This window comes from Macaca nemestrina, chromosome 17 (assembly GCF_043159975.1).
Source record: "Macaca nemestrina isolate mMacNem1 chromosome 17, mMacNem.hap1, whole genome shotgun sequence".
Classification (NCBI taxonomy): Eukaryota; Metazoa; Chordata; class Mammalia; order Primates; family Cercopithecidae; genus Macaca; species Macaca nemestrina.
This window is the reverse complement of record NC_092141.1, coordinates 12,477,166-12,492,370: the sequence shown is the minus strand read 5'-3', so window position 1 is coordinate 12,492,370 and position 15,205 is coordinate 12,477,166.

Here is a 15,205-nt window from a genome sequence, read left to right as displayed (position 1 = left end):
ACCTTTGACAGCCACTGCTAATTAAACAGCTATTCCTATAGATATGGCTTGCTTCCCAACTATATTGTAAGCATATATAACTTTTATATCTTCCATTACCCGTAAAACAGTGTTAGGTCATAGCAGATATTCAGCTCATGTTTGAATAGATGAATGGATAATTGAGTGGATGGATGGATGGATAGATGGACAAAAGGAAAAATAAACAAAGGAATGACTATAGTTTCTTAATGGTAAGTATAAATCAGATTGTAAGAATTTGAACAGGGAACTTTAATTTCTGGCTTATTTAGACTTAGTTTAATTTAACCAACTTAAGGAGATATTATTCCCAGAATTTCTCTAGAGTCTACATCTCTACATTCTCTAGAGTCTACACCTTCCCCTACTCTTCAACCCCAAGCTGGAAACTGATTTATTCGTTTAGTAAGATGAATGTTTATTGTAGCAATATCTGAGGAAAGAAATTGAAAAATGTGTATGCAACTCCATTAAAAAGCAACTTCATATACTGTAATCCAGCTACACCATGGAATATATCACACAACCACAGAAAACAAATTAGATTGATTGTGTTGACTCAGGATTTTCATTTAGGCATAATTGAGTGAAAAAATCAAGATGCAGAAAAGTGTGTTTAATGGTATCCCAATTTTTAAAAATCAACCCCTTAATATATATGTGTATGTGTATGTTTATTAGTATATACATATATGTTTTTATATAGTATATATATTTTATATATTAATCTTTTTTTAATTATATATGTCTAGAGAAAAATATAAAACATATACATTTATTCGTTTATTTAAATTACCAGATTATCTTGCTGCAGGAGACTAATAAGAGGCAGGGAAGCATGAGAGGAAAAAGAGTAACCATCCAAAAAGGGAAAGTAAAATATGGCTTCTTTTCCAGCCACTGAAGGAGAAGGCGGTGAGGACTTAACAGGAAAACATGATCAAGTACAATGCGTGTTGCGCCTCTGAATAGAATTGTCTACAACTCAACCTAGCTAGACTTTGTATTTTCATGAAATAAATTGCATTGCTCTGTTTTATGTTAAAGACACAGCAAGGTCACACAAATATTGGGCCATTCAGGTAGAATTTTATTTTATGTTTAAGTCACTTTCTCCAAACCTGAATGCTCTACTAATCCCAAAGATGCAGAAGATTCTAGTTGCTTGAAACAGAAACAGAGAGTTTTAGTCTCAGTTATAAGTTATGCCCAGAACCAGCAGCGTCCTTCTGCTGCTGAACCTTTCATTTCAAGTTTCAGATTCTCTCTTGCCTTAGGGTTTGTTCCCTTTCAGAGCCTCTGGTGTTTTCTTTCCTGTAATCTGGTCTCATTCTGAGCCTACATCAATCTACCAAATGCTTTTATAACCATAAAACTCAGGTTCATCTCCTGAGGGTTCATCTCCAGCCCATAGATCCCCAAGTAGAACCCTCAGTCACTATGCAAATGAGTCCAAGTAGCTCCACGTCCCAGCCCAGTTCAGATCAGAAGGTTGGGGAATGGGATGGACCCCCTTGCCTAGAGGTGTCTGGGTCTTGGATCCTGCCCAACAAAAATACCCGATTACCCATGGCCACTCAAATCAAAATCTTCACATTTAAAACATAGTCCTATGCACACTGTTTTCAAATTTTAGAAATTTGAGCAAAAAGGCCCATGTACTGAGGAAGATTATGATATAAACCATAGAATTCTAGTAGGACAGGCATGAGGGAAGATGAGACTCAGGATTCCCTAAAAATAAGGAAAGTTACAATGGCTTTTGCCTCCTGACGGGCTAGTAACTGCTGTCCCATGGAATCCCTTGCTTCAATACTTGGCCTATTGGGTAATTCACACATTTTTGGTATATTGTCCCCCGAATTTGATAACACTATTGATTACGAAAGGCCCTGAAATCATTTCAAGTTATATTGGAACATAAAAACTTAAAGAGCTGTAACTGGGCAATATAGGAGTCCCAAAAGTTACTCATATATTTAAAGAAGAACATTAAATAATGAAAATATGAAGAAGATAAATACGGCATATTTATAGAGTACCAGGCACAGCTGAGCAGAAGTCATACAAACGTTGCATACCTGGGCTAGATAGTTTCTCACGGTCTACCCAACTTTCTTTGGAAACTCTCTTAACTCTTTATAGCATCTTTTGAACTATACTTTATGGCCTAAAATTCTGAGCTTAAAGAGTGTCTAATGGACAACCAGAAAATTGCCTAAGATGCTGCCTGGGTGATAATTTATTAATCAAATTGGAGGGCCGGGCACAGTGGCTCACGCCTGTAATCCCAGCACTTTTGGAGTCATACACATATAGGCACATATATAATTACATTAAAAATGACTGGCCGGGCATGGTGGCTCATGCCTGTAATCCCAGCACTTTTGAGAGACCGAGATGGGTAGATCACAAGGTCAGGAGATAGAGACCATCCTGGCTAACACGGTGAAACCCCGTCTCTACTAAAAATACAAAAAATTAGCCAGGCATGGTGGCAGGTGCCTGTAGTCCCAGCTACTCCGGAGGCTGAGGCAGGAGAATCACTTGAACCCGGGAGGCGAAGGCTGCAGTCAGCTGAGATAACACCACTGCACTCCAGCCTGGGCAACAGAACGAGATTCCATCTCAAAAAAGAAATGAAAAGAAAAGAAAAGGAAAGGTACAAATATATGCTAAACATGAAGATTCAAATTTCAAAATGCCATGTTCCTCAACTACCTTGAGAAGGGGAGGAAACAGACAGGCTAGTGCAATTCTTTGTTATGCACCTTTGGCCAAAGCATCCCATTTTATAAAGTGCTAACCTTCGAAGCTAAGAGAGTTATGAGCAATAGAGAAGGCTGGGGAATTACCAAGGAAATGATTTGCTGGATACCTCTCATTATAAATTATAAACTTAGCAAATGTGCAGGATGTGAGGGAGTCATCTAGACACCAGTAAAGCTCACCATGTTTCCTCAGAATCAAAGGCCTCCCTGAACAGGACCATGAGAACTGTAGGCCAAGACTGGAATCCCCAAGAAGTCTCTGGATCGAAGGAGAGATGAGGGAGTTGGACCTGAGGGCATTAGTAGATTTCTGCGCTGTACAATTTCAGCCTGCCAACCATGAGAACCCAGCACCAACCTCATGAAAGCATCAGACTTCCTGTGCCATTCTCCAAAGTTCAGCACAGGTTGGTGAATGTTACCTGTCCGGGGGCAGACAGCAAGTATTTTAATCTTTGTAGGCCAAGGGGCCACATGTCATCTCTGTCTCAGTTGCTCAATTCTGCACCTGCAGTGAAAGTGCATCCGTGGACAATAGGTAAACAAATGTGTGGATTGGGCCTATGGGTTCTAGTTTGTGGACCCCTGGACTATAGAAAGGATCAATTTCAAGGTGATTGGCCTGGCATGGAAGATTCCCCACTCTAAGGCTCTAATCAGCTGTCATAGTCTTATAAGTCATTATTCCTTTTAACAGAGAGTCACCAAGTCCCTGTTAAATGACAGACACTTTGCTAAGAAGTGGGCATACATGGTGAAAAAGCCAAGGTCCCTCCACTCAGGGGGCCTGCCATTTCCTGCTGAATCAATAATTAAATACACCAACTGTTCATTCATTTCAGTGGTAAAGAATCTGTAAAGAAGATGTACGCTGGGCTATATCTTCTTATAATGTGCCCAAAAGACAACCTTCACTTTCATTTATTTATTCAAGTCTTACCCTTTCTTCACATCTTAGTAGAAGTCCAGTTTCCCACCCGGTATCTTCCTCTGGTAATTCAGGCCTCATTCATTGGTCAACAAATCTTTTTCAGGCACTTGTGCTGAACACTAGGGATAGCAGTGAGCAAAAAAAAAAAAACATTCCCGTGGAGTTTACGTTCCAGTCCTCAAGCATTTCCTCTCCTTTGATATGCACATGTATTCTTCCTGTATATACTACTCATAGACATCTAGCAGGATCCAACACATCTTTGACACCAAGGTCCTCCCTGCCTCCCTTTCCAAACAAGCTGTAAAGGATGGTCTATTTCATGTTGTATCTGTCTATCCCTCAGAGTTTGATAGAGGGGGGAAGAAAAATATCAGGGGAGAGGAAGCAGGAACTTTGAACATTCCAAAGCAACAATCCTCAGTTCACAGTACATAAATAAATAGAACACAAAAATTGGTTTAAGAAATATAAGCAGGCAGTGTCTTCCTATATTTAGGCTGCTATAATGAAATACCTGAGACTGGGTGACTTGTAAACAACAGACATTTATTTTTTCACAATTCTGGAGGCCGGGAAGTCCAAGTTCAAGGCGCTGGCACGTTTGGTGTCTTGGGAGGGCTGTGCTCTGCTTTCAAGATGGTGCCTTGTTGCCATGTCCTCACTTTGTGAAAGGCCTAAGCTATAATAATTCCCTCCTGCCCTTTAATATGGCACTAGTCCATCCATATTAATGGCTCTGCCTTCATGACTCAATCACTTCCCAAATGGACCCACCTCTTACACCACAATGGGTATTAAGTTTTAACACAAGAATTTTGATGACTATTCATTCCATAGCAGAGAGTAGGTGACATTTAAAAGCAGATAAAGGGAGGTACATTTATCTAACCCAGGGGCTGACAACCCTTTTCTGTAAAGGGTCAGATAGTAAATAGTCATAATGCTTTGAGGGCCACTTATGTCTCTGCCACAATATTTTTATTCTTTTTTTTTTTAATGGACATTTTAAGATGTAAAAAACATTTGTAGACCAGCAACATCAGGGCAAGGAGCCAGTGGTTTGTCAGCCCCTGTTCTAGATAGACTGAGCAATATAATGGAAAGCTGTCAGTTATTAGCTTAATCTGGGAAGGCTCTGGGGAGGAGGCGGTGGTATTTCGGGATCTTGAGTGCGAGCTGAGACTTGGCTTTACCATGAGGTAGTAGGAGAGCGGGATGACCTCATGGAAAGCAGCCGGGCTGAGTGTCAGCAGACCTGAGTTGGAGTCCTGGCTCTACTGCTATCTGTGTGACTTCGGCCAAGTCGCCCCCGTGCCTCCAGTAACTTCTGTGAGTTATTGCCATGAAAAATGAGCAGAAAAAGCAACTTATTGCAAGAATAAGATGAGATCATATCAAAGCACTTTGGAAACTGACAAACATCCCAGCAAGACCTTGATAAAATTAGTAAAAGCCAAAAATGTAAGCTAAACTTGAAGATTCCAAATTCGAAATGTCACATTATTTAGCTAGCAAGAGAGGAGGCGAAATGTGAGAGTCAAATATGATTCTTTATTGTACAGCTTTGGCCAAAACAGCTATTTTATAAGCTTCAAGCCTTCAGAAGATAATAAAGTTGTGAGCAATAAAGACAGCTGGGGATCCCTGCAGAGGTTGCGCAGAGACCATCAGTATGATATCCCAAGTGTGAAGAGCAGCTCCAAACCCACAAATGGTCTCCCACACAAGCCCTTGCCTTTGCAGTCCATGTGAATGATGCCTTCCTAGATTCGAGCTCTGCCACAATCAGCAGAGCACCCCAGTGCAAGGATGCTCTCAGAGGTGTGGCCTGGGAGAGGCAACCTGCTGATCCTTGGACAGGGAAAAAATAAAAGGCAGGAAAATAGAGCCAGGAGAAAGAATAACTTGTGGTTTAACTGACTCCTAGCTGGCAGGGCCTGCTATGGCCCTTCTCCTCCTCCCAGTAAAACACTGTTAAAGACAAAGAAAATCCCAAAGCTGAAGATTTCCTGGAAAGTTAACATTGGGAATGTTGGAACCGTCCGTTAATAGATTTTGAAAGGACTATCTACTGAAATGGCTGGTAGAGTGGGTAAGAAAGACAGTTGATGGGCCGGGCGCGGTGGCTCATGCCTGTAATCCCAGCACTTTGGGAGGCTGAGGTGGGTGGATCACAAAGTCAAGAGATCGAGACCAACCTGACCAAGATGGTGAAACCCCATCACTGATAAAAATACAAAAACATTTAGCTGGGAGTGGTGGCGTGCACCTGTAGTCCCAGCTACTAGTGAGGCTGAGGCAGAAGAATTGCTTGAACCCGGGAGGCGGAGGTTGCAGTGAGCCAAGATTGCACCACTGCACTCCAGCCTGGCAACAGAGTGAAAGTCCATCTCAAAAAAAAAAAAAAAAAAAAGAAAAGAAAAGAAAGACAGCTGATGGTCTGCCCACGCAAGTTCATTGCATGAACAGAGGATGCCATCAGTTCAAGCAACAGAAGGAAAGCCCTTCTGACTTACTTTCTCTCGGCAGCCCTACTCACAACTATGGGCTGAAATGCATTCCCTGAAAAAAGATAAGTGAAAGTCGCAACCCCTAGAACCTCAGATTGTGAACTTATCTGGAGATCGGGCATTAACAGAAGTCACCAAGTTAAAATGAAGTCATTACGGTGGACCCTAATTCAATAAGACTGTTGTCCTTATAAAAGGGAAAATTTGGACACTGAGACAGATGTGTACAGAGGGAAGATGATGTGAAGGGATGCAGGAGGAAGGGAGAAGCATGTGAATATGAAGCAATATATCGACAACCAAGAAACACCGAAGATCTGCATCAGAACAACCAGGTGCTAGGAAAGAGGCCTGGAGCAGATTCTCCCTCACAGCCCGCTGCAGGGACCAGCTCTGCCAACATCTTGATCTCGTCTCGGACTTCTGGCCTCCAGAACTGTGAGACAATGAATTTCTGTCGTTTTAAGTCACCCTGTGTGTGGTACTTTGCTATGGCAGCTCCAAGAAAACAATTCACTTAGGTCCTTAAGGTTAGTACCAATGGTAACTCTTCACTGTGCAGAGAATGTTTTCAAGGAAGCCAGAATACTCCTTTGCCAACTCCACTCATATACAGCAAAAGGACTGTTGAGAACACACCAACCCAAACCAATTGGGTTGCTCATAATTTCCAGTTTATTTCGTGAATATCCAGTAAGTTCCAATAATTAGAAAGCTAGGAGGAATCTAGGTGTGCTGTACCCCAGCCAGTTTGATTTCTTGATATCTGTTACAGTGAAAGCACACCTCAAATCAAATTCTAGTGCACATAAAAATATGGGCTAATGGGGAGAAACAAAAACAGACATGCAACTTGAAGTCTCAGCTCTGTCCTTTAGGCAATTTAACAAGTGCTTAACATGAAATTTTCACTCAAGGTAAAGACTTTGATGCAAGAGGCTGAATTCTGTTAAACATCTAGTCTGATCAGGTGATGTAATCTTCCATCAGACAATAGGCTCAGATCTGAACCAACTCCTAGTCCAAGGAGCCACCACAGAGCTGACTAAAGCAATACATATCTGAAAAATAAAACCATCAAAGAAACCGAGGAAATTACTAAAGTATTACTCCTAAAGAGACGTACACCCAGACAGTTTTATTATCAAGTCGGTTCAAACTTTCAAGGAACAGATAATCCCCATGCAATATAAACTGTTCCTGAATAGTGAAAAATAAAATAAAATAAAATGTAAAGTCTCTCCTACAAGTAAGTATAATCTTAATACCAAAATCTCACAAAGATAGCACCCACACAAAAAAAAAACTATAGAAAAAGCCAATCATAAACACAAAGTTTTAAGCGCTAAATAAAATATAAGACAACTGAACAAAATTGTATACTAAAAAAACCATACACCATAATAACTAGATTTATCCAAGGAATGCTGATGTATTTTAATATTGGGAAATCTATTAACAAAATACAGATAGGCATGCAAAAATCTCAATAGACACTAAAAAGGCATTTGTTAAAATGCTACACATATTCAGAATAAGAACTCAGAGAAAACTGGAAACAAAAAATGATCTTCTCAACATGGCAAAGATGATTTGTCTTAAACAAATAAGTCACATTCAAGAGTCAAACACTGGCCACTTTCCTATTGTGGGAAAATACTATTACTATTATTATTTAACACTTTGATGAAAATCTGTCCAATTAAATGAGATATAAAACAGAATTTGGTTTATAATCATTGCAAAGAAAAAGCAAATTGCTAATTGATTTGAAATATGATTATATACTTGGAATATCTAGTAAATAACTATATAATTAAGAGACCTTAATAAAGTGTCCAGATAATATAAGTAAAAACACAAATCTATAGATTTCTCATACAGCAGCTACGAGTTCCTAAATAACATGGCGAAAAAGATTATATTCACAATAACAAAAAATATTTTGGAAATGCCAAATAGGAAGTATATAAAATCCATATAAAGAAAACTATCCAATATGACTGAGGTCTATAAAAATAGTGGCTAGTAGCATGTCATACAGACTTTTCCAACTTTCCGTAAGTGTTAGGCGAACAGGGGCCATGCTGGTTTCCATTCTGATTAGATCTGCAATGCCTAAAACAGAACCCGGGACACAGTGCATGTCCATACTAGTCAGTTCTCTCTGGGTTATGGCTGACACACTGGATTGTTTTCATTCAGGGACCAGGATGAGAGAATGGCCCCTATTTGGACATGCTTTTCCTAAAGCAGAGAGAAGGACAGTGACAAACTATGTAATGATGCTGAAAGCAGGGCACTTCGATGTGGCATACGTCACTTCTGATCACAGTCTATTGGCCAAAGCAAGTCACATGGCAGAACCAGATTTCTTTGAGGTGAGAACGAATAATCCTCTCACTGGGAGAGGCACACAAAATTTAAAATGGTTTCCAATAAATATATAGTCAGTGTTCAATGGAAATAGATGGAAGAAGTCTTCCATAAATACATATTGAGGAATATATAAAGGAAGATACAAAGATACAGAAAAATGGAAACTCACCTACCAATGATAACCAAGGTTGAATTAATGTTAGAATAGGGCCAAAATTTCCCCTACAACACCAATCAAACCAGACTAAGTAAAATACAGACATGTTTTGCTTCCTGATGTGCCTGTCCTTTCAACATTTTAGAGAGCACAACTAATGAAATGTAGGGAGATGTTTCATCAATTCCACCAATGAAGCAGAGACAGCAAAAAACTTGGCAACACATGAAGAAATTGACAAAACTATAGTTGCGGGGGGAGCCATTCATATAACATCTTCAGGCTTTTCCAGTTCAAATAGACCAAACATACATACACATGTATGCAGGAAGAGAAAAAGATATAGAGAATTTGAATAACACATTAATATGTTTGATTTAATAGATATATATCAAACTTCCGATATACTCAGAAAACACATATTCTTTTCAAGTGCCATGGAACATTAACAAAATTTGTTCATATATTAAGCCACAAAGAAAATCTTACTATTTTCCAAAAAGTAGAAACAATGCAGACTGCATTCTCACATTCTCTAACCACAATGTAATAAACCCAGAAATTCATAACAGAAGAATTTTTTAAAAACACTAGAAATGTCAAATGCTCTTAAATAACTCTTGAGACAAAGAAGAAATAAAAACTACAAGTACAGCTTATTTAAAAAATTATGACAAAGAAGAACAGAACATGTAAAATGTAGGGGCTATGGCCAAAGATATACTGAGGAAAATTAATAGCACTGAGATTTTTAAACAAGAAAGACAGAAACTATGAGAATGAAGTATCCAATTCAATCAGCTAAAATAGAACAAAAACTAAATCTAAAAAATGCAGGTAGGGAAATAGACAAAGATAAAATTATTTTTAAAATGTATTTCATAAAACTAAAAAGCATTTAAATTGATTTAAAAACTTTTTTTAATAAAAATTATATAATAGAACAAGTTCTAGACAAGGTTAATTGCACACATAGAGAATGGCTAAAGACCCCTTATTAAACAAGCATATATTACTTTTATATCAGAAAAAAGTAGAAGTTACTTTTTAAAAAGCCAGTGCAAAAATACAAATATGAAGCATTAGGAATATAAACAAACAATGTAACCACAATCAAAAAAAGAGATTACACTGAATTTATAAGAAAATATTGTTAGTAACTATAGGCTACTATATTTGAAAAGTATATGCTCTCAAAAAGATTAATTCTTAAAAATTTCCCTATAAGAGAAAAAACTTGAATAAATCAAAAATGACAGAAAGGATGATGGGATGGGGTGGGTGTGTGTGTGTGTGTGTGTGTGTGTGTGTATTTTAACAACTATTCCCCAAATGGCACCAGAGGAAAATTATTTTACAGATTAAATTTTCAAACTTTCAAGGAACATGTATTCTGTACATGTTAAAGTTTGCCAACATCTTAAAAAACAAAAATTTATTTAGTGAACCTGTCAATAACATGATACAAACCCTGAAGAGATGAGATCTGTGAACACACCAGAATGCTACCCAGCTATCAGAAACAGCAACACCATGGCTCTTAGACACATACGATGTAGTTTAAAAAGTGACAACAGAATGAGATCTACAACAGAAAAAATTAACAATACAGGTCACACGATAATACACACTCAAAATGATAGAGCCAAATAAACAAATGCATATTTAAAATGTTAGAATAATTGCTTATGGGCGGTGGAAAGAAAGAGAATGGGAATGGGGTAGAGGAATAAATGAGAGTAAATATACAAACAAACATAATATAAATATTACAAGCAGATAAATAATATGCTTCAAAATAGGTCGATGCAAGAGACTAGAAAGCCCAGAAACACCCAGATTGGTATGACAAGTTAGTACCACATTGCCTTCATTTTAATATTTCTGATATCAGGATGTGACTCAAGAATTTCGGCTGGCGTGGTGGCTCACACCTGTAATCCCTGCACTTTGGGAGGCCGAGGCAGGTGGATTACCTGAGGTCAGGAGTTCAATACCAGCCTGGCCAACATGATGAAACCCCATCTCTGCTAAAAATACAAAAATTAGCTGGGCATGGTGGCGGACGCCTGTAATCCCAGCTACTCAGGAGCCTGAGGCAGCAGAATTGCTCAAACCCGGGAGGTGGAGGTTGCAGTGCGCCAAGATCGTGCCATTGCACTCCAGCCTGGGCGACAAAGGGAGACTCTGTCTCTCAAAAGAAAAAAAAAGAATTTCAACTTGCTGTGATTTCTAAGTTGGGGTGAATCTCACAGTCATTTACATCTGAGAATCAAGGAAATAATCCGACGATATTCCAAATCAACTGAGAGACAATGGTTAAGTGAATAAATGGTTCTAGGACAATAAAACTTGTAAGAAAAAAAAAAATGTTTAAAGTTAAATTACTTCCTGACGCTATATGGCAAAATAGATTTCATATGGTCTAGAAAAATTTTTGAAAAAAAAAAGACAGAATATGTGTCCTCATTATCATAAAACTACATTGTCCACCTGAGACCATATCATAGATATTTGGCATTTTTTGGCCACCTAGAAATAGAACACCTTTTCCAATGTTAGGAAATGTTGCCATTATATGACATAGGATGCAGGCTCTTCCCACGGCAGACACCAGAAAGTACCTAGTAATACTGAAACTGTGAAATAGAGTATTGCTATGCCCAGAAAATTGACTATTGTACACCACTACAAATCAGGTTTTGGAAAAAAAGCTAAAAGTATAAGAAAATATTTTAAGCTATAATGTTCAGCTAAAAAACAGAATGTAATCAAGTTTTAAAACATATACTCACACATGCATACACATATAGACACATACATAATTACATTAAAAATGACTGGCTGGGCGTGGAGGCTCATGCCTGTAATCCCAGCACTTTGGGAGGCTGAGGCAGGTGGATCACCTGAGGTCAGGAGTTCGAGACCAGCCTGAAAAACATGGTGAAAACCCATCTCTACTACAAATACAAAAATAAGCCACGCATGGTGGCAGTTGCCTGTAATCCCAGCTACTCGGGAGACTGAGTAGGAGGCAGGAGAACTGGTTGAACCCGGCAGGTGGAGGTTGCATTGAGCCGAGATTGCACGATTGCACTCCAGCCCGGGCGACAAGAGCAAAACACCGTCTCAAAAAAAAAAAAAAAAGACTGAAAGAAAAAACTCACAAAAATATTAGCAGTAGTCACTACTGAGTGGCAGGATTTGGGATAAATTTTTACTGTCTTCTGTATAATTTGCTAAATGTTAGCTGAACTTCCTCATCATCTGCCCATACCTAAATGGGTTAGAGAAGTAATTGTCCTAACTGGCCAGCAACTTATGGCCGAGCCTGTGTGCAAGATGTACTCAAACAGAGAAAAAGAGTCGTTAGCTGAATAAATCAGATTCTCTCTCTGAATCGCTTGAACTGGAAAATGTCACACAAATGGTATGTGGAAAGAGAGGCCGTGAGGTAGAACGGGGCTGTGTGTGAGTCACAGCAAACCAAAAATATAAGAAATGAGAAGTTATGATGTGAGAAGAAGCTACTAGGTAGAGGAAAATGGAGGTCAGTAAGTGGTGGTGGGAGGAGAAGTAAGAGACAGAAAGGAAAGCAACTTAGGCCAAATAAGTGAGTTGCATTAATAGCGGGTGCTTTAGAGAAAAAAAATCTATGAATTCAAGTGCTTCAGGCCCTGCGAAGGGTCCAAAATGTGTTGGATCTCATACGAGTCCTGGAGACCCAGTAAGACAATGGCTATTGGTCTTAGAGGCTTATGAAACATCTTTTTCTCTTTTTGATCTTTACAACTAAAAATAAAATAAAATAAAAAAATAAAAAAACAGTTTATAACCTATGAAAAATGTATGTTTTGTAAAAAAAAAAAAATATTAAAAATCTGTAAATCCACTACAAAAAAAATCAGGAAACTCTCCAATGTCAATGTTAACATTAGTTATCTCTAAGTAGTGAAATTATAAGTGATTTGTTTATTTTTTCTTCTTTATACTTTTGGCATTTTTCAAGTTTTCCACAATGAACATATAGTACTTTTATAATCATTTATAAAACAAATAAATGCTATTTTAAATGGCATGTGTGTGAATATATTCCATTGACCTCAGTCTGATAAAAACCCTTCATAAATTTCACTAGTTTCCTTGCTGAACAAAGACCAAGACCTTTGCTGATATGCATCTATTTCCCACATTTTTACAACTAAATTAAATAACCAAGTGTAGCCGTTCTGGGCCAAAGTGTGTATCCAAGGTCAATAGATTTCCCCTGCAGCGACTGAGTGGATCCAACATACTTAGAATGGTCACCCATTGACTCATCAAATAAGCATTAGTGTTCTGGAACAGGAAATAAGTATCCATTTGAGCAGAGAAGGCATTTGTTTACAGAGCAATCAGCTGGATCCCAGTATCCCTTAAATAAGATTGCAGAAACAGGACTTCACAACGGAGTACTCCACCCTTCCCAAGTGACACCTCTTTGGATGTCAGACTTTAAGAACCCATTCCATCAGTATCCTTTTGCAGAAACCCCATCTCCCAAAGGGGAGAAGTGACCCAAAGCTAACAGATAATCTGAAAGAGAAAGAAACTCAAAGAGGGCAGAGCAGGTGGAAAGAAGTGCTCAATTTCTCTCCACTCACCAAAAACTGCCTCCAGCACTTTGCCCGCACTCCACCCCTAGTCCCAGTGAAATGACCTCGACTCTTACCACAGCTGCTTCTCATTGGCATGAAATGGACGTGGTGGAAAGTTGAAGAGATTCTAACAGTGAAGTGTGTGAAACCTTGAGCAAGACATTGAACCTTTTTGAGTTTCACCTATAAAATGAAGAGGGTGAACTAGACATGAGGTGATCTGGAATTGTTCTGCTGGCCCAAGGATCTAGGCAGAAGAAACTATAATAAAAAGCAAGACTGCCTACCAGGAAGGACACGAATGTCATGATGCTTCCCAGGCCTGCTCTTTCTGGGAATATTTTAAGAGACTGGGATGGCACTCCTGTAAACACAGATACCCTTCCTTTACCACTCAGTGAAGCAGCTCTTTGCACGCTTACACTGTCCTTTGTCTACAGATCAGCTGTTGGAAATACATTGCTGAGAGTTGGGAGTTTGGGACATTCAGACCACCCTCCAAACTCTGAGTTTTGATTTTACGAAAATGTTTGATATGTGTTTTCAAGACACATCCAGCACAGTAACTCTCCAGTTCTAAAAAGTCCTGAACTTTAAAAGGCTTCTCGAGTACCAACTCATGCTCCAAAGATAAATTTGAAAGGAGTGGAGTCGAAGTGAATCATAAACATGTGGATTAAATTTCCTACAAGTAACCAACCTTTTGAAAACTGGGAGAAATATGCTTGGGGGGAAAGAAAAGACTTAATTCTCCAAAACTCAAAATCATCTCTAAAAGAATTGAGACGTTTGCCAAGTGCTTCACTAAAGAGGGCAGCACTTCAACTTAATCTCCTTTGATGTGATCTGCAGAGTCAGGGTAATCCAAATGGCTATTCGCTATATTTTGCAGATCCTTGTGAATGCCTCCCATCATGACACTGCACAGCCTCAGTGTCCCCAGATGACGCATGAGTACAGAGCTGTGAGCCCACCCTGGTGTGCAGTTTAGCAGTCTGTACATCATCCAAGTGTCCCACACATCTGGGGGCAATTCTCAGCACTATAATGTTCTACTCAGCTCTAGATTTCTAAATTCAAGATTCTTAGTGATGACATGAGAGATGAAATAGCACCTGTGGGTTTTTAGATTCTGGGAAATGCTGGCCATACCGATGCATTCAGGAGCAGAGCCTGCGCCCTCACTAGGGTTCCAGCCATCGGAAAATCCTGGCTTTCATTGCAACTAGTTTCATTGCAACTTTCCTCTCTACCTATGCTCATTCCCTGCAGACATTGTTTCCCCCCACAAACTACCTACTAATCTTTATTTTTCTCTATTAGCAAATGACTCCTAAGGATTTTTCATTGTCTGTCTCCGTATTCTCATCAACCACTCGCTGCTTAGCCCCCTGAAATCTGGCTCCTGCTCAATATGTCTTGGCCATCCTTTTTCACCTGTAATCTTGTCCCAATCCATTTCTCCAACCTTATTTATTATTCTTTTCTTACTTTGGTCTACTCTCTGACCAAACTGAACTTCCTAGTATTTCCTTTCCATGCCAGAGGATTTCTCAATATAGTAGATTTTCTTGTAACTCCCATCTGCAGAGGGCAAAAATCCCAAGATTCACTCAATTGCCCTTAAATGCCAAGTACATCATAGTAATTACCAGGTTGCGTAAATGCCCATCAGCATTAGACTGGATAAAGAAAATGTAGTACATATATATTGTGGAATACTATGCAGCCATAAAAAAGAATAAGAGCATGTCATTTGGAGAAACATAGATGGAGCTGGAGACCATTATCCCTGG